Below are 24808 nucleotides of genomic sequence, written 5' to 3'. Positions count from 1 at the left end.
CTGCTCTCCTATGTTAAATAATACCAATGAATATGCATATAACCTCCAAACGCAGATGTCTCAGGAGATTTATGTTCTCATTGGATTGTTTTAGGTTGAGTGATAAGAAGCTCATCTGCAACGGAAGAAGGCACAAGCAATGTCAGGGGTGTAACTCACTTAATGTCCTGCTCCCCAACCCATCACAGCAGAGCCACCAGCTCATCAAGAGCCCATCTCCAGAAATCAAGAAGAGCACAGAGGCACAGTGGCAGATGGAAACCCCAATTACAGACTCCTGAGGAAGGAACAGCTCAGCTCAGCTCCTTCCAGGGCTGCCCTGGAACAGCCATCAGCCCCAGGTGTGAAACCCATCAAGAAGAATCACAGAGAGCAGCTCTCTGGATCACCATTTGGACTACGGGGATTGTTGCCTAGGGCTGTAGGACACATTATGGGTACGCTCCTTTTGATGCAGCCCAGGATGTGGTTGGCTTTCTGGGCCAGTAGTTCCCTGAGCTGCACTTTTGGCCTCCTTCAAAGTTGGGTCCAACACTTGATTGTCCTCTCTCACAAGACCTCTACAAATCCAATGACCTTTCAAAAATTACATTCCACAGAATTATAGATCTTCCCCTGTGACTTCATTGCCACTATTCTGCCTGTTAATAAAGTGGTTTTAATTTCCCTCAACTTTCAGACCTGTATCACCTGTTTATATACAATGACCATTTCTAAAGTCAGCTTTTCAGATGCAGACTGTCTCGACAAAGGCCTTTTCTATTGCACTCCACTTTTCTCCTGCCCTTCCTCTTTGGTCATTCAGATTCCTGTCACCTATCCAGCTGCTGCTTTGAGCTTCAGGGAGTTACAAGTTTGCCTGTCTTTCAGTTGTCTAATTATCTCCTTTAGCCAAGTCTGTAACTACGTTTATATCTCTCTTTTTGTACCTGTCCATCTAAAGCATTTCTGATAAGATCATCCCTTGTAGCAAAGCAACCTCATTAGAGGCAGCTTGTCCTGAGCATCTGGTTGCAGAGGGTGTTTTATTGTTTATCAAACTTGATCATGCTTTACTTTTCTCTGCTTGCAAAGAGGAAAACTCCTCCTGTGCCTGGGTGCAGCCAGGTCTCTGAGGAGCGCAGGAGGGAGATGGTGCAATGGAGCTGTAACACCCTGCTGCAGACTTCAGTGGAGAAGTCTGAGGTAAGGAAAAGTGATGCAAATCCCAGTTGGCCAATGACAGGGATGGGGAGGACAGGGAGGTGAGGAGCAAAGCTGTCCATACAGTCTCAGACCTCAGAGGACTGCTTTTCCTGGCTCTCCAGACCTCCTGAGGATACTCTCTGCATCAATATCAACTGCTGACAGCTTCTATCACCTCTTCTCTAACTGAAAAGCTAATAAAAAGAACCTTTGAAATAAAAAAAAAAAATATTTTCTATTAGGTTCTCTTTAAAATCTTCCTTCTAAATTACAGTATGAAACAACTCCAATTAGCTCTATTGAAGACTTGAAGCAAATGACAGGGAAAGAAATAGCTCATTAGGACTTTCTGTACCTTAATGAGCCCTATGGTGTATTTGACCCTGACTCCATCAACCTCAGACAGTGAGAGGAGACTGAGCAACATGCTCCAGAAGTCCAAGTCAGAAGCAAAGTACCTTGAAGCCTTGATTGGCCCCACTGAGGGTCGTTACTGCCAAAGCCTCCCCATGGGCTCGTTAGAGGAGATAACTGGAGGCTGTGGCTGCAGGTAGGCAGAGGCACTGTGCAGGTGGCTGTAATGCTGAGGAACCCCTTGGTTTGGTTGATGCAGCAGAAAGGCCAACCCCTGACCCCCAGGCCCTGGGAAGGCAGTTCCTGCCCCTCACTGGTGGCTCAGGGCTCTTCCTGGGGGCAGTGGGGTGTGAGGGTGAGCGAGGCTGAGTGTAGGAAAACCGCACACCACCTCCCGGCTTCCCCAAGCACTGGGGAAGAAGAAACCAAGTCCAGAGCCTCACCATAAAGTTGTGCCTGTGTTATGGTTTGAGAAACCCCTCACAATTTATTGTCCTTTAGACAATCACTCTGTCACCCGATGACCCCTGCCCACCCAGGAAAGGGAATCAGGCAAAAAACAAGCAAACACATGGGTGGAAATGTCAACAGATTTAATAGACAAAGATTGGATAATTTACATTACTAACACCAAAGAACCAATATGGATCCAGATACCAATACAAAATATACAAAGACTACACTCAGCCAACGATATCAGTCGGAAGCTGTGCACTCCCAGCAGTGGACAGTAAATGTGGGACACTGCGAGCGCTACAGCTTCGGGAGGAGGGGGAGGGCTGGAGGATCTGGCACTGGGGAAGAAGTTCTCAGGATGGCAGCCATCAAGGGAGAGAATGAACTTTGCAGCAAACTTTCTAATCTATATTGAATGTGACGACGCTCATGGTATGAAATAACCGTGGTGGCAGCTTGGGTCGAGTGCTGAGGTCTCCCTCCTGAGGTCCCCGCTCCGGGCGAGCTCGAAAACGCTGAGACATCGAAACCCACACACCACAGCTGGCTATAAAGTAAATATAGTCACAAATTCAGACACTAGAGTCCTGTAAAAGTGCAGTCTCACTCAAATTACTGTTATATTTGTCTTCTAATGTATATATACACACACACGCAAAAATATAATTCTCTAAAGTGATGAACTATTCATTTAAGAGGTCTGTTGAATTTCTGTAGTTCAAAACGAGGAGTCCCATCTATCGTAATTGTCAGCAGAACTGCTACCCTGGACTTCCGGAGGGCAGACTTGGGGCTTTTCAGGAGCCTGGTTGACAAAGTCCCCTGGGAGGCAGTCCTCCAGGGCAAAGGAGCCCAGGAAGCCTGCATGTTTTTCAAGAAGGAAGTCTTAAAGGCGCAGGAGCAGGCTGTCCCCCTGTGCCAAAAGACAATCTGTCGGGGAAAAAGAACGGCCTGGCTGAACGGGGAGCTAGGGTTGCAACGTAGGGAGAAAAAGAGGATTTATGGCCTTTGGAAGGGCAGGCCACCCAGGAGGACTACAAAGAGGTAGTGAGGCTACGTAGGGAGAAAATTAGAAGGACCAAAGCCCAGCTAGAACTAAACCTGGCTTCTGTTGTCAAGGGCAACAAAAACAGGTTCTATAAATGCATTAGCAATAAAAAGAAAACGGAGGATAAGCTCTGTCCTCTAGTAGATGGGACCAGTAACATAGTGACCAAGGATGAGGAAAAGGCTGAGGTACTTTATGCCATCTTTGCCTCAGTCTTCAGCAGTAGAACCAGTTGTTCTCTAAGTGCCCAGACCCTTGAGATGGAAGACAGGGATGGGGAGCAGAATGAAGCCCCTGTAATCCAAGGGGAAATGGTGAGGGACCTGCTTCAGCACCTGGAGGTACACAAATCTATGGGGCTGGATGGGATCCACTCAAGGGTACTGAGGGAGCTGGCGGAAGTGCTCACCGGCCCACTGTGCATCATTTATGAGAAGTCCTGGCTAACCAGGGAGGTCCCAGCTGACTGGAGGTTGGCAAACGTGACACCCATCCACAAGAAGGGCAGGAAGGAGGATCCAGGGAACTACAGGCCGATCAGTCTGACCTCGGTGCCTGGGAAGGTCATGGAACAGATCATCCTCAGGGCCATTACATGGCACATGCAGGAGAATAGGGTGATCAGGCCCAGTCAGCATGGGTTTGTGAAAGGCAGGTCATGCCTGACAAAACTCATCTCCTTCTATGACAAGGTGACCCACTTAGTGGATGAGGGAAAAGCTGTGGATGTAATCTACCTGGATTGTAGCAAAGCTTTTGACACCGTTTCCCATAGCATTCTCCTGGAGAAGTTGGGTGCTCATGGCCTGGACCAGGTGTACTCTTCGCTGGGTAAAAAACCATCTGGATGGCCGTGCCCAGAGAGTGGTGGTGAATGGAGTTCAATGCAGTTGGTGTCTGGTCACAAGTGTTGTATCCCAGGGCTTGGTGCTGGGGCCGGTTCTCTTTAATATCTTTATCAATGATCTGGATGAGGGGATCGAATGCACCCTCAGTAAGTTCGCAGATGACATTAAACTAGGTGGGCGTGCTGATCTGCTTGAGGGTAGGTTGGCTCTGCAGAGGGATCTGGACAGGCTGGACTGATGGGCCAAGGCCAATGGTGATAGGTTCAACCAATCCAAGTGCCAGGTCCTGCACTTGCATCACAACAACCCCATGCAGCACTACAGGATTGGGGCGGAGTGGCTTGAAAGCTGCCCGGCAGAAAAGGACCTGGGGGTGTTTGTGGACAGTCAACTGAATATGAGCCACCTCTTCTCCCTGGTGACAAGGGATAGGACAAGAGGAAATGGGATCAAGTTATGCCAGGCAAGGTTTAGATTCGATATTAGGAAACACTTTTTTCACTGAAAGGGTTATCAAGCATTGGAATAGGCTGCCCAGGGAGGTGGTGGTTTCACCATCTCTGGAGATGTTTAAAAAAAGGGGAGATGCGGTACTTAGGGACATGGTTTAGAAATGGTTTTTGTCAGGGTAGGTTAATGGTTGGACTTGACAACCTTAAAGGTCCCTTCCAACCTCAGCAATTCTATGATTCTATGATTCTACAACAGGTACTGCTGAATGGTGTTACTGCTGCCTGGGCTTTTCCCCTTGTTGAACCCAGTGAAGTTCCCCTCTGCTCCTTTCTCCAGCCTGCTGAGGTCCCTCGTTACCAGGAAATAGTGGCATCCCAGGTGCCAAAGTGGAGTGAGGAAGGCCAGCAGCAGAGCACAGATGGGCAGACTCCACGGAAGATGACTTTCATGTGCGTGGGAGACTGATACAAGCGGTGCCCTGGGAAGCAGCTCTGAAGGGTGAAGGAGCTCAGGGAATCTCATAGGCCTTACAGGACAGCCTCCTCCAAGGGCAGGAAGGATCTCTCTGAATAGCCGTGAAGAGAAACATCCCTCTGAGGAGGCTGCTGGTGTAAAGTGAGTGAGCGCGAGGGCCAAAAGACAGCATGCAGGAGGTGGAAGCAGGGGCAGCTGCCAAGGAGGAACTGGGAACCCTTGGCCCAGCATGGAGGGAGGGTGTCAAAGCCAAAGCTGCCATGGGCTGGAGAGTTGCAGTGCTGGGGAGCAAAAGCCCAATGAGCTGATGCAGGCTTGGAGGGTCATGGGGAATGAGTCAGCCTCTGCCGGGAGGCCTGTGACAAGTGGGCACTGCAGAGGTTTGCATCTTGAATGCATGCCTCAGCCTAGGAGAGGGGGGGTGCCTCCTGCAAGGGATGGTGCGGGGGCTGTGCCAGTCCATCCATATGGCTCTGGATGGTGCCGACTCTACTTGAAGTCATTCCTCTAAGCCAAACGCATTGGCATTAATGCCAAAGGGGCTAGTTAAAATCAAACATGTTATTCCCTTTGTCTCTCTTCTTTGACATCTTTTCACTTTGACTGCACTCCCAAAATCTCTTTAATGAGCCACAGCAGAACTGAAGACTAAAGGAAATTTATGCCCCGACTTGGTTCCTTCGGGTGTTTTTTTTTGTGGGAATGAGCCCTCTGGTGCCGAGTTCCTGAACTGCAGCTCCTGAAAGGCTGACCAAGCTTCTGGAGAAGCAGCAAACCTGGAGGTTTCTGAGGGTGTTGGCAGGCCCTGCTGACGTCCCTCACTGAAGAGACCATGGAGGGAATGAGCAGACAAGTTTGCCATCCCTGGGAGCTGGTGAAGCGGGAAGTTGTAGGAAAATGAAATGTGAAGATCATTGTTAAAGCCCTCAATGTGCTTCGTCAAGCAGGATGACCAAGCCCAGATCCCAACCATCGTGTAAGAGCATAACCTCATCAGCTGAATCAAGTGAATACTTTTGATAAAGTGTCAATGTTTTCCCATGAGATCGAATTCAGGAGTTTTCAGGATGTGTATTGATAGCAAGAGGAGACCTATGGACCTTCCCCTCTATTTGCTTTGTCAGGACTCCCACTTTCAGGCTCTGAATTTCATCTCCCTCATCTTTCACTTATTTCCACCTCTCCTAACTAAACCGACCATGTCTGAAGGCACCTTTCCAGCAGTGCATCTGCACAGAAGCACTTGTGATTGCTCTCTAGATCTCTCTTCCCCTTTTTCTTTCATCATTCAGACACCTCTCAACAATCCAGTTGCGGCTTTGAGCTTCAAGCAGTTAAAAGCTTGTGGGTCTTTCCAAAATCTGTGGCTATCAGTCTTCAGGAACCTCTTTAGTTTTGTTGATTTTATAATTTCCATCTGTCTAAACCATTTTTTGCATGGTTATGCATTGTGGAAGGTGAACCCCATTGGGGACAGCTTGTACTTGACATAGAGTTTTTGAGTGTGTTTTGTGAGGCAAATCTTATAACTGTTATTTGGTTTGTTAGAAATAAGGACAAGTCCATCTTTGCCTTTGTGCCTCCAGGTCTCTAAGGAAAGCAGTGGGCGCTGGTGCAAAGGAGCTGTAACCTCCAGCTGCAGACTGCGGTGGAGAAGTGTGATGTGAGGCAAAGCGAGGCACGTCCCAGGTGGCTGAGGAGAGACGTGTTGGGGTTGGGGAGATGCGGAGCAAGGTTGTCTATGCTGTGTCAGACCTCAAGGGACAGCTTCTCTGACCAGTCCAGATCTCCTCAGGAGAGACCCTGGATCAACATCAATCAGAGAGTGCAGCTATAGCCTCTCCTCTATTTTGAAAATAAACAGTCTTTTTTCTTAGAAGCTCTTTGATACCTTTCTCCATAAGTACACTGGGAAACTGTCCAATTAACTGTACAACAGTAGAAGAAAATGGCAGGAAGAGACATGTTTTTTCAGGACTTTCTTCACAGTTACAAGCCCCATGGCATTTTTGCTGCTGAGCCCTTGAACCTCAAGTACTGAGAGGAGATTGCACAAACCTCTCATGAAGAAGTCACAGTCAGCAGAGAAAAAGCGCCTTCAAGTATGACTGAGCCCCACTGAGGGTGGTTACTGACAAAGCCCCCCCAGGGACTCGTTCGAGCAGACAACTGGAGGCCATGATTGCGGATAGGCAAAAGCCCTGTGGGGGCAGCTGCGCGGCTGAGAAAACCCTGCCTTGGCTTTCTGAAGCACGAAGGCTGAGCCCTGAGCCCCAGGCCCTGGGAAGGCAAATCCTGAGCCAAGGGTTTGGGTGCACCCTTGAAACATCTTTGCCGATGTGGTGGTCACACTGCTCCCACATTTATGCACCCTTGCGTGTTCATCTGACGTCCAGGTTGTGGTGTGCATGGGTGGGGACTAAAGAGAAAGGAGCCCCTGTGTCCCAGTGTAGATCTCATTCGGGGGTTGGAGCCTGACAGAACCATCCAAGGGGCAATGGGAAAGGGCTCCTGCTGCTGCAGGAAATACAATGGCTTCTAGAGGATGGGGCATACAAGCCCACCAGGCAGTGATGGGGACCACACAGCATGCTGAGTGCCACACCTCCCATCATGACCCCCATCCAGGACAGGGGTTAGGGGACCAGGCATCTTGGCTCTGCTGGGCATCTTTCCAGTGAGTCCAGAAATCCCAACCCAGGGGAGAGAAAAGCAGAGACATTTCACTGCTGAGAAGGCAAAAGCTGTCTGAAGCCTTGGGAACACTACTGCAGGCATCCCACCACCTAGGGAAGAGTCCAGGAAAGTTTCCGAGAAGAAGAGACCTCACAGGCGCCTAACACAGCTACAAACCTGATCCTTGCTTAAGAAGATATTCACAAAGAAATGACTTCACAAACACAGATCCCGGTCACGGGCCTTCTACTGGCCAGTCCAGTGTCCAAGCAGTGGTGACCTCACAAGTAACCTCTTGCTGCTGGCATGTTCCATACATGCTGGCATGCACATATTGTATGTTACATACACACTCCTGCTGCTGACATGTTCCATAGTTGGGACCTCACGAGTACCAAGCCAGGTCATCAACCCTCTGCTGCCCTAAGAGGTGCTCTGAAACACAGCACGTCCAACACCTCTGAGCTTGCTCATGGTCTCTCAGGTTCTCCGGCAGCAGCACCCTCACAGTTGGCATTCAGGTCATTTGCCTGCTGCTGACCTGTTAAGGACTCAGGCAGAAAGGACCTGCAAACACCAAGCTCACCCATGAGGCTGGTGCTGGCCTCTCAGGCACTCAGCGCTGACTTCCAAATCCATATGCAGGTGATCTGCCTGCTTCTGGCCTGTCAGAGATTGTGGCAGCACTGACCTCAGAATTAACATCCAAACCATGGGCCTGCTGCTGGGCTGTCTGGTACTCATGAAGGAAGGACGTCATGGGCACTGAACCCAGCCTTGAGCCTGGGGTTGGCCTGTCACCTGCAGAGACAGCAGTGGCCCCAAAATGAGCATCCAAAGCAGATGCCGGCTGTTCAGGTATCTGGGACTCTGGCAGAGGTGACCTCACAATAACATGCCAGGCCTTGGGCTGCTGCTGGCCTGTTGCCTTCTCAGGCAGAAGGGACCTCAGAAGCATCTACCCTAGACATAAAGCCTTTCGCTGGACTTTCATGTCCTCACACTACCATGTAGATTGAGAGAGGTCTTTGGAGATCATCTACTTCAATCCCCTGCCTAAAGGGAGTCGGCCAGAGCAGGTTGCTCAATAGCATGCCCAGGTCTGTTTTCAATATCTCCATGAATGGACACTCCACAGCCTCTCAGGGCAGCCTGGGCCAGTGCCCTGCACCCTTGGTGCCACAACCTGTTTTCTTAATTCAGGTGGAATTTCCTGGTTTTGAGCCCTGGGGCCTAGAGCACGTGCCCTGTGTTGGAACGCTGAGGCAGGTGGGCTTCTTCAACCTGGTGAAACTCCTCCAGCGAGGGTCATCATCGTCACTAGAAGTATTGGAGAGAGACTGATGGGAAATGATAGGTATAAACACACGGAAGGATTTGGCTGAAGAGCCCATTAGACTGCTGAAAGACAAGGGCGGGCTTCTAACTCTCAAGCAGCACCTGGGTAGTTGAGAGGGATCAGACTGAGCGAGCAGTAAGGGGAAGGGGAAACTGGAGAGCAATGGGAAGGGCATCGGTCCGGATGGCCTGCTGAGAAGGTGTCTTTAGAGCCGGTCATTTTGTCAGGACAGGTGGAAAGCGTCAGGAGATTAAATACACAGGATCACGGGCAAAGTCCTGCAAGGCAAGTCCAGGGGAAGGCCAAGATTTCTTCTCCTGCGATTAAAACACTTCCTGGAAATTCCCATTCTGGCACGGTGGGAAAGAATTGCCATTTTACAAAAAAGATACCATCATCTCAGTTGGTGAAAAGGTGCTCATGTGTTTTGAGAAGTTGCAAGCTGTTCCTGGCAGAGTTCAGCTCTCTGACCGCAGACATCCAGGGCCACCTGTAGAGGCTCCGGCGTAGCTGAGTTGTTGTCTGGGACAGGCCAATGTCACACGGGACCTGCAGGAGACCAGAGCCCCTTGGGAGCTGCTGATAGAGGGTGTCAGGGCACCTGCACGGGCACCAGGCGTCTGTGTCCCTGTGACTGAAGACATCTGTGTTTGTGTAGCTGCACCCACCCAGGCTCTGAAGATCCCTGTCTGTCCTAGTTTGAGGTAAAACAGAACCATTTTTCTGTTCCGTAATTATACTTCCCAGTGAAGTCTTCTAACTAACTGCACTCTCTGAAATTAGCGGCTCCTTCTTCAGACTGTGTCTGTTTCCAGAGTCACAATACCGCAATGGTGTGCAGAGAGGCTCTCGCTTACGCTCATTGCTATAACAGCCAAGGGCAGCTCACTTGGTTATGTGCCACGTTGGAGGGTCAAAAGCAGAAGAGCGTAGAGGGGTCCCACCTGCGCGGAGGAGCGGACAGGACAGGTGACCCCAAACTGACCAACAGGATCTTCCACCCCATCTGCCCCATGCTCAGTGTAAAAGCTGAGTGGTCAGAGGGTCAGCCCCCTTTCTGCAATGGCCGACGTCTGAGGAGGACTCTGTCCATCTGCCTTTGACCCCGATCCATGTGTTCCTGAATCCAGATCCGGAATCCAGTTCCCGTCCACCACTGAGTCCATTCTGGGCCTTTCCCAGTGCCTGACGATGATGTCATCATCATCCAGAGAGCTCAATACACTTTACATACAGTGTATCTATAACAGTATTTCCTTTTAAATTATTATTATATTCTTAATATTTTCACGACAGTAGTTTAGTTTTTAAACCCAAGTGTCTCTTTCTCTGTCTCCCTCCTCTCCTTGGAGACAGAGGTGGTGGAGAGCGTCTGTCTTTCCTTTCAGAGCCCAGTGCGGCCCAAACCACAACACACCCTCACAACTGGCATTCAGGCCATGTGCCTTCTGCTGGCCTATCAAGCACTCAGGCAGGAGATGGCCACAGAGCAAACCTCCCCCATGAACAGGGGCGAGTGGCCAGTGCTGGAAGGAGCCGAGGGGAGAGGCTGGGGGTGACGAATGCCCTGGGCACCTTCCCAGTCTGCCCATGGCACCGAGGGCACAGACCGGCCTCCTCTCTCCTGCACCCGCATGTCTCAGCTCCCTGCCACGAGACCGGGCTCTGCACCACACACTCCAGTGGGTGTGTGTCCTCTCCCGGGCACGTCCAAGGCCAGCCCAGCCCCTCCCAGGCTCTCCCCAACTCCCCTGCCCTCTCCCCAGCCCAGCCCCGCAAAGCAGCCCCCTCTGGGCTGGCCCCATGGCCATGCCCACCACAGGGTGCTGCAGAGCTCTGGCTGCTCCCCCCACAGCCACAGCCCCTCTGAAGGGCACAGCAGCTGCTGGGGAACAGAGAGGGCTCTCAGCCTCCCCATCAGCCCCGTGGCTGGAGGCTACACGTGGCAGGAGGACATGGAGGTCTGTGAACCTGCAGGAGCCCTGATCTCGGGCCAAGAAGGTGCCCACAACAGGCTGCCTCTGCCCCCTCAGTGCCAGCCCCTCTCCCCAGGCCAGCACAAGAGTCCTGCTCCAGAGACGGAGCAGCCTGCCCCGAGTGGGTGCTGCAGAAAGAGCTTTCTCCTTCTCATGGGTTCCTCCCTGCAGGCACAGAAGTGCTCCCTTGCTCTTCCCCCTGGACACCCCTTCTCCCCAGAGATCCTTTCCCCAGGTTGACGTTCCTGGTTCCCACCCTGTGATCCCTGCATGGCCCTGAGCTGGTGGTGCTGCTGTGCAGAGGGAGGGGGCTGTGGTGCCCTGGGGCCATGAGGTGAGCCTGCACTGGCCATGCTGGTCAGGGTGGGCAGCAGACCCAGCCAGAAAGGGATGACTGCTTCTGAGCCCCGTTCCACCTCCCCTCCTGGCTCAGGGCTGAGCAGGACCAAAGGGTGTCTCCAATGGCACAAAGGACAGGACAGGGCTGCACTAGATCCAGCCTTTGAGGCTTTCCAAGAGGGTGTCCTGAACTGCTCTCCAGTCTTATGTCCCTTTTCCTACTGGGTCCTCACAACCTGTCATTGCTTTCAAGTTTCCTTCTTAGCCCATGGGCTCCACAGGTTGACATTTTCAACCTTGGATGGTCACTCATTTTATGAGGTGCCGCTCACTGCCCACCCAGACTCACGCACTGTCCCGGAAGATCCCCTGAGCTCTCCTGGTAGTGCCTGATTCCTCATCTTTCATCAACCCCACTGCAGGTGGGACAGCACCAGGCAAATAAGTCAAAGACCAGTTGCTGTCTGAGTGGACATGTGCAACACAAAGGGAGGTCTTCACCCAGTCCTTGGTCCTTCACAGATCCCCCTGGCACTCTGAGCCTGTCCCGCTAAATCCATCAAGGTCTCAAGAAGAGAAACGGTCCTTTGAGGGATCAGTTCCCTGGGTGCATTCCTGACACCAGCTTTGGAAGACGCATTCAGCCTTTGGGCCCTCCCTTAAGAAACCATTTTGATTATGGTGGTTCCTGCACAGAGACCAGCTCTGGTAAACAGGTTCACGTGACCTGCTCCTGCCTGCAGCCACAGGGATGCCACTGTCTGGACAACAGGACTGTCACAAGTTCCACAAGACCTTTTGGGTAACACAAAGGCAAGAGCACAGAAGACTGTGGATGTGAGGAGATACCAGCACTGAAAAGACGACCTCATTCTGCTGTCCTTGGCCATGGCTCAAGGGGAGCAGCAGCTCAGACTCACAGGCAGCAGAGACAGAGTGCCCAGCGAGGCAGCCAGGGGCAGCCCTAAGGGCCCCCAAGGCTGAACCTCCAAGGGGCAGCTGGGCATTTGCCTCTTGAACCCCTCTTGCATGCTGGGGCCCAGCTCCAGGGGAGATGTGAAGATGCAGAAGTTGATACAACTAATTTTCTGCTGGATTCTTTATTAAGCTAGTCTAAACAAGGAGCTCCGATCTAGCTCAGGTGCAGTCCTGTTCAATATATTCATCAATGACATGGGTGAAAGGATAGAGTGTACCATTAGCAAGTTTGCTGATGACACAAAACTGGAAGAGGTAGCTGACATGCCAGAAGGTGGTGCCGCCATACAGTGTGACCTGGCCAGGCTGGAGAGTTGGGCAGAGAGAAACCTTATGAAGTTCAACAAGGGCAAGTGTAGGGTACTGAGCCTGGGGAGGAATAACCTCATGCACCAGTACAGGTTAGGGGCTGACCTGCTGGAGAGCAGCTGTGTGGAAAGGGACCTGGGAATCCTGGTGGACAACAGGATGACCTTGAGCCAGCAATGCGCCCTGGGGACAAGAAGGCCAATGGCATCCTGGGGGGCATCAAGCAGAGTGTGGCCAGCAGGTCGAGGGAGGTCTTCCTTCCCCTCTACTCTGCCCTGGTGAGGCCGCATCTGGAGTACTGTGTCCAGTGCTGGGCTCCCCAGTTCAAGAAGGACAGGGAACTGCTGGAGACAGTCCAGCAAAGGGCTACAAAGATGATCAGGGGACTGGAGCAACTTTCTGATGAGGAAAAGCTGACTTGGGGCTTTTTTTGTGTGGAGAAAAGAAGACTGAGGGGGGATCTTATTAATGCGTATAAATAGTTAAATGGAGGGTGCCAGGGAGATGGGAACAGTCTTTGTTCAGTGGTGCCCAGTGACAGGACAAAAGGTAACGGGCACAAACATGAACGTAGGAAGCTCCATCTTAACATGAGGAGAAACTTCTTTCCTTTGAGGGTGGCAGAGCGCTGGCACAGGCTGCCCAGAGAGGTGGGGGAGTCTCCCACTCTGGAGACATTCCAAACCCGCCTGGAAGCCGTCCTGTGCCACTGCTGTAGGTGCCCCTGCTCTGGTAGTGGAGTTAGACTAGATGATCTCCAGAGGTCCCTTCCAACCCTGCCCATTCTGTGATTCTGTGATCCTTATGCACATGAGGTCTTTGGGTCCAGGTAAAGAAAAAAAAAAAAAAAACAAGCATGAGAACAAGAACAGTAACATCAAGGTATATAATAAAAAAACAGAATGAAAAAAAAAAAAAAGAAAACAAACCAATAAAACAACAAGAAAAGCAGTAAGGTAAAATGCACAATTGAAGAAAAGTTAGTCCTGGTCTTTGCTGTAATACTGTGGGAGCCCTTGTGGGATAATGGGCACCATATTAATTGTGAGTAGATTGTATTGCAATAATTTGTACAGGGCATCCTTGATTTCCTTGTTCCTCATGCTGTAGATGAGGGGGTTCACTGCTGGTGGCACCACCGAGTACAGAAATGACACAAGAAGATCCAGGGGTGGGGAGGAGATGGAGGTGGGCTTCAGGTAAGCAAATACAGCAGTGCTGATAAACAGGGAGACCACGGCCAAGTGAGGGAGGCACGTGGAAAAGGCTTTGTGCCGTCCCTGCTCAGAGGGCATCCTCAGCACGGCCCTGAAGATCTGCACATAGGACACCACAATGAAAACAAAACACCCAAAACCTAAGAAAGAACTTAATATAAGAAGCCCAACTTCCCTGAGGTAGGAGTGTGAGCAGGAGAGCTTGAGGATGTGGGGGATTTCACAGAAGAACTGGTGCAGGGCATTGCCCTGGCAGAGGGGCAGTGAAAATGTATTGGCCATGTGCAGCACAGCATAGGGAAAACACTGCCCCAGACAGCTGCTGCCATGCGGACACAAGCTCTGCTGCCCAGGAGGGTCCCGTAGTGCAGGGGATGGCAGATGGCAATGTAGGAGGGCGCCCGCGCCCTCCTCAACGCCTGGGTGCAGGAGCAGACGCGGGGTGAGCACCCATGGGTGGGCCCGGGGGGGGGGTGTCTGGGTCCCCCCGAGAATGGGGGGGGATGGGGTGTCCCGATGTTGGGGTCCCCTGGGAATGGGGGTGATGGGAATGGGGGTGATGGGTGTCCAGATGTCGGGATCCCCTGGGAATGGAGGTGATGGTCACAGGCGATGGTGGTGATGATGAGGCCGTTTCCCAGGAGGGCAGCCAGGTAGATGCCCAAGAAGAGCCCGAAGGTCAAGAGCTGCAGCTCCCGTGTGTCTGTGAATGCCAGGAGGAGGAAGTGGGTGATGGAGCTGCTGTTGGACATTAGATATTTCTTTTATGGGGGCTCTGTTAAAGGAAGGAAAAGACAGGAAAAAATCAGGACAGAATTCTATGAGCCCATATACTTCATTTTTCATAGATATCACCCTCAGTTGAAATGCATTTTTTCTCTCTGGGTGGTGCTGGCTGAGTGTGGTGTGAGGAGCAGCACCTCTGCCCCTGTGCTGCTGAGGAGTCAGCCCTGCTCTGCTGCAGTGGGTACAAGGGAGCTGCTCTGTGACAGCTCCAACCGTCACAAGGGGTGTCAGATGTAATCCACCTGTAATGGAAAAGTTCAATATTTGCACTCATGGCTCTCCAGAGCGTGGGCTGCAGAGCAGAGGGTTAGCATGTCCTTATAAATTTTTGCCTGTGCTTTTTATTTTCCATGATAACATCTCATGAATGTAGAAATCCTCATTTTGATGACTAATCATGTTACGATTCTTCAGACGGGACAGACGAGTTCAGCTCTCTTTGGCTTAAAGCAGAGTCAGGAGAGCTGCACTGTCCATCGGGGTTTTGCCCATCTGCCCTCTGCTTTTGTTTCATCTGCCTTCAAGATGACTCCACACACAAACTACTTTTTAAAAAATACCAAACAGCTGAACTCATATGGGATGAGGGGAGCACTGGTTGAGAGGGCAGATCTGCAATCTCTTCCCTGTCCCAGCGCAGAGATGGAGCTGTGATGGAGAGAACAGGACACCACCCCTCCCCGAGAGAAGCAAAGCTCTCTGAGAGGAGACTGCCCACCCCCAAGGAAAGGCTCAGCACTCCCCAGGACCCGACGGCAGCGCTGTGCCTTGCTGGGGGCAGCTCGCAAGCCCCACAGGACCGGCAGAGCAGGCAGTCGGGGTGCCGCAGAGGAGATGATGTGAAGAGAGAGTGCGCTCAGGTCCCAGCAGACAGCGCCCAGCAGACACCTCCATGGAGGAGCCCAGGAGAGCTGGCTGAAGGCAGCCTCCCCCCGGGCGTGTTGGCAGTTTCCCCCCGGCCCTTGCCCCTGTCTCTGCTGCCTGGGGCTGTCCCTGCCAGGAGCTGTTGCTCTGTGCCCAGGTCTCCCCCTGCCAGTGCCCCACAGCCCATCCCACCCGCTGTGTGCTCAGCTCTGCCCTGCAGCCCCCTCCCAGCAGCAGGGCACTGCCCAGGGCCACCTCCCTCTGTGTGGGTCCTGAGGAGTGGAGCAGATCCAGCCTGATGCTGCAGGCAAAGGGGATGCTGGTGCTGTCTGTGGGTAGAGGAGTGAGTGCAGGCACTTGATGAGGTTTGTGGCAGACCTGCTGATCCCTCAGTGTCACAGTGACAGCTCCTTTCCCTTAGGAGAAAGCTGCGAGCACAGAGCCTGGAAAGGTCTTTGTCTTTAAGGTAGCCCCTGCCTTGACTTTCCCCTTGCAGTGCTGCCTCTGCCAATGTTCTGGGGGTGGTCAGCAGCTGTGAGCAGCCGTGACCCATGCAGCGCCCTCTCAACAATAGAAAGACCCTGCCCTGACAGGGGTCACTCCTTCCTCCCACAGCTTCTCCCCACAGCACCTCCGTGGGAGCTCCCCGGGCAGGCGCAGAGCTGACCCTGGCAGGCGGCAGAGTCCCTGCACCGGCATACAGCCCCCGGGGTGCAGGGACCCTGCTGGCAAGGACAGCCCTGCCCACCCCTGCCTGCACACCGATCTGCAAACCCCGGAGCCATCCCTGGGAGAAGGCAGCTGTCCGTCATTGTCCCTCTGAAGGTGCAGCAGGACATCCATGCTCTGAAGCACATCCTTCTGCTCCACACCAGACAAGCCAGGAGAGCCATCCTGACAGCTCCTATCAGCCATGGCATGTGCCAGCTCTAGGAGACACTGCCAGGAACTCATCTGCATTGCCCCACAGCCAGAGACTTACCATGTGAAAGGCTGCGAAGGTTTGTCCCCCGGTGAGCTCTCTCCTGTCCTCCCACCCCAGACTGCCTTTACCCCTCTCTTTTCTCTTCTCTTCTCTTCTCTTCTCTTCTCTTCTCTTCTCTTCTCTTCTCTTCTCTTCTCTTCTCTTCTCTTCTCTTCTCTTCTCTTCTCTTCTCTTCTCTTCTCTTCTCTTCTCTTCTCTTCTCTTCTCTCTTCTCTTCTCTTCTCTTCTCTTCTCTTCTCTTCTCTTCTCTTCTCTTCTCTTCTCTTCTCTTCTCTTCCCTCGCTGCCTGCAGGCACTGCCCCCAGCCCTGCTTCTGGGCAGAGCTGTCTCTCTGCAGTGCTGCCCGCTTGCCAGGAGCTCCCTCCGGCCCAGCAGCCCGGCCCAGCTCGGCAGCAGAGGACCAGCCCACGGTGGCACTCTCTCTGTCCCCTCTGGGCTCCCTCAGAGATGTCCCTGGGGCTCCAGGGGAACCACCTGGGAAACAAGCTGAAGTCATCACTGATCTTTTCTCCCTCTGCTGGGCAGAGAAACTTCTTCCCTGCAGTGCCATTTCCCCTTTCGGAGACAGAGCTATGTCCAACAATCCCCTCTTCTTGCCCCACTAGGAGACAGCACACCCAGGCAGTGAAAGTCAGGAGTCTCCTGTACCTCCTGTACCCATGCAAAGCACAGGTGACACATGAGGTGCCAGAGGTGGTCTAAGACACGTGCTCGTAACTGATGGAAATATTAAGAGGGACAGGGCAGTGTCTGGAGTCATCGTTTTGAGGCTGGTGGGGCATGGTGGTGACACTCTCTCTCCTCCACCAGCTGTCTTTACCCCATCTCCTTTGGCACCCATGGCCCGTTTCTCACAGACACCCCTACAGTGCCCAACCTCATTCAGGGCAGCTGCTCCACTGGAAGGTGACCTACACCCTGCGGTGCTACGGGAGGCGCCAGGGCTCTCCTGCACAGCCGCATGCAGCCAGCAGGGACAGCACAAGACCTGCAAGAACACGATTGCCATTCAGAGCAGTCGTGTAACACACCCCAAGAGAACCTCTGGGACGTTCAATGCCTTTGTTCATGCAGCTGCAGTGAGGCCAGTCCTGTCCCATCTCCATCCAGTAGATGTAGGCAGTGCTTCTCCCACAGCCTTTAGTCATCCCTTTGATGATGCAATCATGGAACAGAGCAATGATTTACCCCATGTTCTTGGATCACAGGATGTCCATTGCCGAGGACATTTTCCAAAGCACCTTGTCTTTCCTGGAGATCAGCTTCCCCTTGCACCACAGGCCCTGCAAGCCTGCAGAGACGTCCCAGAGAGCAAAGCCCTCTCCTGCCACGGCTGCACAGCCCAGCCCTGCTTCTCTCTGGTCCTGAGAGTTTGCTCTTCTTCAGATCACCTCATTTCCTCTTTCTATTGCCATCTGCCATCCACCCCTGCATGCTCTGAACAAAACCTTTGCCTTGCATAGGACCTTGGGCACTTGGCACCAGATTCCTTTGTTGCACATCTGAGTGTGGTCCTCGTACCTTGGCTGAGGTCCAGCACAACCCTGCTCTGACCTAAAGAATCTATAATGAGGGAGAAAAAGGGGACAAATTCTTATCTTATTTACATCTCCATTTCACAGCTAAATGGAGAAGTTGAAACACGTGTGGAAAAGGCCTTGGTGTAAGCTGTGTGTAAGAAGTCCTCCTCTTGAGAACTTTGATGTTGGTCTGTACATTCTCATGTTTTTCATAAGACAGGCCAGCAAGATGATACTTTCTCTGATCCTATGTACGTAGAGATTTGTGCAGCCATCTGCAAAAACACATTTCCTCCAACAAACTGAATGTAGAAAGTGTGTTCCGAGAACATGTTTCTATCAGGACGTTTCACATCTAAATGGCGCCGGGAGCAATGAAGTTTGGGTAAACTGGATAGATCCTGCTTTTATTTCTTTGCTATCCAACATTGCCCCCACCTGCTAGCGCTTCCCTCCTGACATCCCTTTCTTTGAGAGGGTCAGTGCTAGATGGCAACTGATCCACATATTGCCCAAGTTCATCCAGTCACTTTCTCTTCCAGGCACACAGAAAAGCAATCCAAGGGGACATGACCTGGGACATGTTCCTCATCTAAAGTGAAGCTAAGCAGCCTCAGCTCCGCAGCTCATCCTCTGGATCTTTTGGAAAGATGCATGCCACGTTGCTTTTTGCAGTTGTCATGGAGTCCCCCAGCCTCCAGGACCTTTCCAAGATGATAGAGAGTGGCCTCACTGTGACATTCTCTTCCTTTCTCAGCACCCTTGCATGCTACCTCTTTTCCCACATACTGGTACTGGTTGACTTTGCCCAAATCACCTTTGATTTGATTCCCATCCAGCCCTGGCTCTTCTCCTCCAGAGTCTTGCCTTGAGGCACCAAGGCCTGGGAGACCTTGCTGGGGAAATCTGAGGCAAGACACACATGGAGTATCTCAGTTCTATCTACGCTGGCTCCTACTCAATTCAGCAGTGTCCAGTCAGTATCTTTGTTTTCTTCTTTAATTGCTCCTGAGGTAGGCAAAGATCATTATGATTCCCTTGAATTTGCCCTCAGGTTTCCACTGGGTTTTGATACAGACAAATGCTTGGAAGATGCTGTCCTTGAAGACCAGCTGTAGTGAGCTCTGCTGTCCTTCAGTGCTGCTGCTGATTGGATCCCCACTAAAACTGCCCAGAACAGTCCCAAGTCTGCTCTCTAATGCCCAGCATCTGCAGTCTTCTATTCTTGTCCCTCCCTCCCCTCGGGACCTGGGACCCCCCTGTTTCGGGGTCATGACAGCCAATCTTCACATCCCGCACCAGCTCTTCTTTGCTTGCAAGGATCAGATCCGGGTTTGTATGACCCATCTGGTCGCTGTGCTAAGGTGTTGTCCTCAGACATTCCAGAAACTGCCTGCAGTGTGCACGCTGCCGTATTCCCCTTGCAGAAAATGCCCGGGGCACTGCAGTCCCCAGGGAGACTCAGGCTTCTACAGCCAGAGACTTCCTTGGCATGCTGAGCAAAGGCTATGCCCACTTCCTCACCCTGCCTGCAGGTTCCTGAACTCCCACTATGGGAGGCCACTTCTGCTAGCCTCTCCTCTGACCTTCCCTTACAGGGGCTCGTCAAACTTTTCACCTGGTCCACAGAGTAGCTCCATACATCCAGTAAACCTCTTCACTTTCAGTGAACCCCACCCCAGATCCTTCCTGCCTGTCTCTCCTGGAAAGCCGAATCATAGAGTCATAGAATGGCTTAGGCTGGAAGGGACCTTGAAGATCATCCAGTTCCAACCCCCCTGCCCTTGGCAGGGACATGTCCCACTACACCAGGTTGCTCAAAGTCCCATCCAGCCTGGCTTTAAACACCTCCAGGGATGGGGTAACCATAGCTTCTCCGGGGAACCTGGGCCAGTGCCTTACCACCATTGAAATGAAAAATTTCTTCTGAATATCTAATCTAAATTTCCCCTCTTCCAGTTTAAAGCCATACCTCCTGGTCATATCACTACATGCCCTTGTAAAAAGTCCCTCCCCGGCTTTCCCGTAGAACCCCTTTAAGTACTGCAAAGTCACAATGAGGTCTCCCTGGAGCCTTCTCTTCTGCAGGCTGAACAACCCCAACTCTTTCAGCCTGTCCTCAGAGGAGAGGTGCTCCAGCCCTTGGATCAACTTTGTGTCCCTCCTCTGGACCCGCTCTGACAGGTCCATGTCTTTCCTCTGTTGGGGGCTCCAGAGCTGGATGCAGTAGTCTAGGTGCGCTCTCACCAGAGCAGTTCCCTTGACCTGCTGGCCACGCTGCTTCTGATGCAGCCCAGGATGCGGTTGGTTTTCTGAGCTGCAAGCACGCATTGCCAGCTCATTTCGATCTTCTCATCAATCGGCACCCCCAGGTCCTTCTCCTCAGGACTGCTTCCAGCCATTCTCTGCCCAGCCTGGATTTGTGCTTGGGATTGCCCCAACCCAGATGTAGGACCTTGCACTTGGCCTTGTTGAACTTCATGAGGTTGGCATGGGCCCACCTCTCCAGGCTGTTCAGGTCCCTCTGGATGGTATCCCTTCCCTCCAGTGTGTCTACCTCACCACACAGCTTGGTATCATCAGCAAACTTGCTGAGGTTGCGCTCAATCACACTGTCCATGTCACCAACAAAGATATTGTCCCAGTACCAACCCCTGAGGAATGCAACTCATCACTGCTCGCCACTTGGACATCGAGCCGTTGACCACAACACTTTGCGTGTGACCGTCCAGCCACACCGCCCCTGCCCTCTGTCATTGCACGGGGTTAGTGCACCTCAAGGGCAGGACTTCAGAGTTCTCTTTATCGGACATCAAGATATTACTTTTGGCCCATCCCTCTGACCTGTCTATGTCCTTTGGCATGCCAGCCCTTCCCGCCAGAGTAGTGTCTGCAAGTCCTATGGAAAAGAACACTTGCATCTTCTCCAGGTCCTTAAAAACATGATAAACAGGGCAGGTGGCAGGACAGACCCTTGCAGGAGCTTTCAAGCTAGATGCCTCAATGCAGAGTACCACGCATTGACCACACACCTCTGAGCCCCATCAGCCATCTGGTTAGTTACCCATCTCCTTATGCACCCATGCAAGCCATGACATCCTAATTCAGGCACAAGCATATTGTGGGGGAAGATGTTGAAAACTTTGCTGACTTCCAACTTAAAAGACGAGCGCTTCTCTCCCTGCGCTGAGCAATTGCGTTCCTCCATCACAGAAAGCAGAGAACGGTGGGACACAAGCTGCCCTGGGTAAATCCAGGGTTTCAGACACCCACAAATGGGTTCTGAGCGGACACACTCTGGGGCACAGCTTTGACTTCCCCTGCTTATCCGTGGGCCATTTTTCTAAAAGAGCATGCAATATTTGGATGCTGCCAGTCATCAGGGAGTTCCCTCCCTCAACCTCCATGGCCTTTCAATGGTTACGGAGTGTCATTGGACATGCTGGGACATTGGCTTACCCTGTCATCTCCCTCAGCTGCCACCCCTCCTGTCCCATAGACTGGTAAGGATTGTCTTAGTTAAGGTGACTTGGGAACAATCCACTGCTGGTGGCGTTCCTCCAGATTCCTGCCCCAAATCACAGAGCTCTGGGAGACCTTGCTGGGGCAGACTGAGGCAAAGAGGATGTAGAGAATCTCCGATATAGCTCCACCCGCTCTATGAAACTCAGCAGTGGCCACACAGTGGCTTTGTTTCTCCTTGAACTCTTCCTGAAGGAGTAAACACTCATTCTGGTGCCCTTGAATTGCCTTTGGGGGTAAGATTGAATTGCGATCTGGACTATAGCAGAGCTTGGAGGAGGCTGTCCTTTAAGACCAGCTGGACTGAGCTCTGCCACCATGTCACAGCTCTGTCTGCCACAGGAACGGCTCCAGCTGGTCCCTGGCTGTGATCATTGCTGCACGTTTGGGCGGAAGCCCCCCAGCTGTGGCACCAGGCAAGCGGTGACTTGCCATAAGGAATCCTGGTACTAAGAGTCCAACACCCAGTGTGTGCTATTAATGGGACAAGAAGAGAGGGCCAGCTCTTCTTCTGCTGCGAGAAATAATACTGCTGGAAGTAAGTGTCTCTGCGCAGCTGAGGGAGGGAACATGAGAGATTGCATCAGCCTTTTTCACAGGCGGTTCCCCTGGAGCCCCAGGGACACCTCCAGGGAGCCCAGAGGGGACAGAGGCAGTGCCAGCGTGGGCTGATCCTCTGCTGCTGAGCTGGGCCGGGCTGCTGGGACGGAGGGAGCTCCTGGCAAGCGGGCAGCGCTGCAGAGAGACAGCTCTGCCCAGGAGCAGCTCCTCTGCACGGCACAGCAGGGCTGAGAGCACTGCCTGCAGGCAGCGAGGGCAGAGCAGGGAGGCAGAGAGAGGTTGAAGGCAGTCTGGAGAGGGAGGATGCTGAGGGCTCACTGTGGGGGAGAAATCTTCATAGCCCTTGACATGGTAAGTCTCTGGGTTAGGGCAATTGCAGCTGCAGTTCCTGGAAAGATGTCCAAAAGCTGCTCCTCCCATGGTCTATGGGATCTTTCAAGAGGACTCCGACACTTCCTCTAGTGTAGAGGTGAAGTATGTGCTCCAGAGCAGGGATACCCTGCTGTGCCTCCAGAGGGACAGGGCACGACGGCTGCCTTCTCCTTAGGACCACTGCCATGTGTGAAGGTGGGTGTGCAGGCAGGGGGGGGCAGGGCTGTCCTTGCCAGCAGGGTCCCTGCACCCCAGGGGCTGTGTGCCGGGGCAGGGACTCTGCCGCCTGCCAGGGTCAGCTCTCCCCCTCCCACGGAGGTGCTGTGGGGAGAAGGTGTGTGTGGAAGGAGCAACTCCTTGCATGGCGGGGTCCTGGTGTTGCCGAGAGAGAACTGCGTGGGTCAGGTCACAGCTGAAGGGCAGTGGCAGAGGAAACTTTTCAAGAAGAACGTCAAGGCAGAAGCTACCTGAAAGCGAAGGAGTTTGTGCTTTCAGTCTTCTGCCTTTTTTTTTTTTTTTTTTTTTTTTTGGGGGGGGGGGGGGTGAGACGTGGAGATTTGTCTCCCCGTTCTTCAGAAGGCACAGAGCCTCCAAATCTTTTTCACTTCGAGGTGAATAAATCAGGGAGTAAGAAAAATCCATATGCTACAGCTTACAGAGAGCACCCAGCATCACCTTTCCAGCCTTATCAGCGTTGGTCAGATGTTCCTGTCAGAGCCTGCACCCACAGAAATGCTCCTGGGCAGTGTTCTGCTGCCAGGAGGTGTCTGCGGGACAGAGCTGAGCACACAGCATCTGTGATGGGTTCTGTGTGCACTGCCGGCGAGGAGACGCGCTGCCAGAGAAAGAGCTCCCAGCAGGGACAGCTCCAGGCAGCAGAGCCCTGGGCAGGGAAAGAGAGGGAGCAGCTCCCATGTGCCTTGGGAGGGTGATTCGGGCACCTCCTGCCATCTCCTGTAATGAGGGCGCCTTCTACTGGTCTCCTCTCTCGCCCAGCAGAGCTTCTGACATCAAGGCTGTGGGGTTTCTGGCTGAGGTGCCTCCTCAGCAGCCACACACCAAGGAGGAGAAACTCCTTAGTTCTATGGGTCTCTGTCTTCTCTCAGCAGGAGCATTTCTCCACCTTCCCCTCCTGTCCATGCTGCTCTTGTTCTTACATCCATACTCTCTAGTAAGAGGGGGTTCAGGTGTGGCTCACACGCCAACATTGCCATGCAGCTGTGTCCGTGGGACCAAAGTCCTTCAAACCAGCCAAACCTGTGGGGCTGTGGAAAATGCAGTGTGGAGCTGGGGGGTGAGCTGGCTCTGCTGAGATCACTGCACTTCGAGCACTTGTGGGAGTTTCCCTGGCATTCTCCTGCTGGAAAATGCTGACCAGCTTGTCTTCATGACACAGGGATTACCGATGAGGCAAACGGCGACTTTCAGAAGCTGCCCCACCTTTTCCAGATGCCCACTGCTGTCGAGCAGGGGTGACTGCTCCGGAGACCATGGGCAGAAGCCTCCTCCTCATGTCGTGTTTGGCCAGCACAAAGCAGAGCTCAGAACTTGGGGTAGTCAAAAGGAAGTCCTAAAAGGAAGGAGAAAGGCAATGTGTGTTTGGGAAGGACAGGGGAGAATGGGACACACGGAATGAGAAGAGATTTGCTCAGAGCAGTCCTAACTTCTGAGTGTGCTTTCCTGCTTTGGCAGAACCTCATGAGCAAAGGGTTCAGATGTCCAACAGCAGCTCCATCACCCACTTCCTCCTCCTGCCGTTCGCAGACACACGGGAGCTCCAGGTCTTGACCTTCTGGCTCTTCCTGGGCATCTACCTGGCTGCCCTCCTGGGAAACGGCCTCATCATCACCACCATCGCCTGCGACCACCGCCTCCACACCCCCATGTACTTCTTCCTCCTCAACCTCTCTGTTCTTGACCTGGGCTCCATTTCCACAACTCTCCCCAAAGCCATGGCCAATTCCCTCTGGAACACCAGGGCCATCTCCTATGCAGGATGTGCTGCTCAGGTCTTTTTGTTCGGCTTCTTCATGTCAGCAGAGTTTTCTCTTCTCACCATCATGGCCTATGACCGCTACGTTGCCATCTGCCATCCCCTGCACTACAGGACCCTCCTGGGCAGCAGAGCTTGTGTCCGCATGGCAGCAGCTGTCTGGGGCAGTGTTTTTCCCTATGCTGTGCTGCACACGGCCAATACATTTTCACTGCCCCTCTGCCAGGGCAATGCCCTGCACCAGTTGTTCTGTGAAATCCCCCACATCCTCAAGCTCTCCTGCTCTCATTCAGACTACCTCAGGGAAGCTGGGCTTCTGGTAGTTAGCATCTTACTAGGATTCATTTGTTTTGCTTTTATTCTTTTTTCGTATGTGAAGATCTTGAGGGCTGTGCTGAGGATGCCCTCTGAGCAGGGACGGCACAAAGCCTTTTCCACGTGCCTCCCTCACCTGGCTGTGGTCTCCCTCTTTGTCAGCACTGCCATATTTGCCTATCTGAAGCCCCCATCTGTCTCCTCCCCATCCCTGAACCTGTTGGTGTCATTTCTGTAC

General features: G+C 52.7%; 1 protein-coding gene across 1 annotated transcript in view; it reads right to left on the bottom strand.

Moving 5' to 3' along the window:
* The window catches only part of LOC309684317 (olfactory receptor 14A16-like), a gene marked incomplete at both ends in the record, with an annotated part of 52174 nt that overhangs the window by 20272 nt on the left and 7094 nt on the right, over window positions 1–24808 (bottom strand). The gene's annotated exons all lie outside the window — the stretch shown is intronic.

This window comes from Vanellus vanellus (assembly GCF_965231255.1).
Source record: "Vanellus vanellus genome assembly, contig: HAP1_SCAFFOLD_53, whole genome shotgun sequence".
NCBI classification, from domain to species: Eukaryota; Metazoa; Chordata; class Aves; order Charadriiformes; family Charadriidae; genus Vanellus; species Vanellus vanellus.
The sequence above is the reverse complement of the archived record's forward strand: the minus strand, read 5'-3'. Positions and strand labels throughout refer to the sequence as shown.